Below are 1,826 nucleotides of genomic sequence, written 5' to 3' on the forward strand. Positions count from 1 at the left end.
TCCTTGGAGTCAAGGATTCTGAAGCTTCATCTGACATATTTTCGGCATGTTGCAAGGAGGGACTGGTCCTTAGAGAGGGACATCATGTTTGGGAGAGTGGAGGGATGGCACAGGAGAGGAAGACCCTCGATGAGATGGATTGATTCTTTGAGTGGAGTGGTAGGAATTAATGTGTTTGAGACAGTGAGGTTGGCACAGAATAGAATGGAGTTTAGGGCTCTTGTACATAGGGTCACTATGAGTCGTAAGCGACTCGATGGCACATAACAACAACATCAAAGGATACAATCCTAATGCATGCCTTTCCTGATTTTAACCCATGCAGTTTTCCCTTACTCCAGTCACACAACAGTCTCTTGACCTAAGTATAGGTTTTGCATGAGCACCATTAAGCATTCTGGGATCCTCATTCTTCTCAATGTTGGCCATAATTTGTTATGATCCACATAGTCAAATGTCTTTACACAGTCAATAAAACACAAATAGACATTCTTCTGGTAGTCTCTGCTTTCAGCCAGGATCCATGTGACATCTGCAATGATATTCTTAGTGTCATAGCCTCTTCTAAACCCAGCCTGTGACTCATAGCAACCCTATGTACAACAGCCTTAAGCTTTGCTCTATCCTGTGCCAATCTCATTGTCTCTAACACATCTATCCCCATTACTCTAGTCACTGAGTCAATCCATCTCATCGAGGGTCTCCCTCGCTTGTGCTGTCCCTCTACCCTCCCAAGCATGACATCCCTCTCCACGGACTGGTCTCTCCTTGCAACATGCCCAAAGTATGTCAGATGAATCTTCAAAATCCTTGCCTCCAAGGAGCAGCCTGGACTAGCCAACAAAATACTGAAATAAATAATCAAAACTTGAACTCATTGCTGTTGAGTTAGAACCAACTCATAGCTGACTTGCCAGGAGGTTTTTTATGTTGCTGTTAGGTGCCATAGAAAAGTACAACTCATAGCAACCCTATGGATAACAGATCTGAACCTGTCCTATGCTATGTCATTCTCATTTTCATCATCTCTGATACATTTGTGCCCATTTGTTGTTGAATACTGTCGAGTTGGAACCAACCCATAGCTGATCCTCTAGCAAGTACTGAGAGGGTCAGCATCCTTCTCCTACAGAGCAACTAGTGGATTCGAACTGCATGCCTTCAGGATTACAATGCAGCTTCTTACCACTAGGCCATCAGAGTTCTTTTCCCTTGGAGCTGCTGGTGGATTGGAATATACAGAGAGGTGCCACCTATTGCACTAACCAAAAAAAATTCATTTCCACTTAGCCAGTTCTGACTCATGGCAACTCTCCACTCATGGCTATAAATCTTAATGAGAAGAAACTGTCTCTGTTCTTGCACAGAGTAGCTGGTAGAATCCAACTGCCAACCTTCAAGATAGCAGCTCACAGATTGAATCACAGAGTAGATTCAATAGAGGTTATTTCCCCCAGTGCAATGAAATTACTAACATATTTTTTCTGCAGTAGTTGTGAAGCTAATTCTAAACCTAAAGTTAAATAGAAGAGACTGAACAGTCAATACAATTTTAAAAAAAAAAATCAAAGTTAAAGAACTATTACTATCTGATTTAAAGATTTAGAATTATACATTTAAGATTGCTATAATGACATCAAGTTGATGCTGTTTATTATTTGTAAAAAGATACATACTAATAAGATAAAAATACCAGGAAAAATAGAAATTACAGAGACATGAGATTCTTGTGAGTTGGAGAGATGGCCACTATCTTAACAATGGTGATAACAGGTAAAATGTCAAAACTAATCACTTTTAATAGACACAGCTTAATATATATATAT

At 40.0% G+C, this 1,826-nt stretch overlaps 1 protein-coding gene across 1 annotated transcript in view; it reads right to left on the reverse strand.

Annotated features, from left to right (window-relative positions):
* Nucleotides 1-1,826, reverse strand: part of TSGA10 (testis specific, 10) — a 109,572-nt gene that overhangs the window by 80,286 nt on the left and 27,460 nt on the right. The window lies entirely within an intron of this gene.

This window comes from Elephantulus edwardii, unplaced genomic scaffold (assembly GCF_000299155.1).
Source record: "Elephantulus edwardii isolate Elephantulus edwardi_28Jun2011 unplaced genomic scaffold, EleEdw1.0 scaffold00062, whole genome shotgun sequence".
Lineage (NCBI taxonomy): Eukaryota > Metazoa > Chordata > Mammalia > Macroscelidea > Macroscelididae > Elephantulus > Elephantulus edwardii.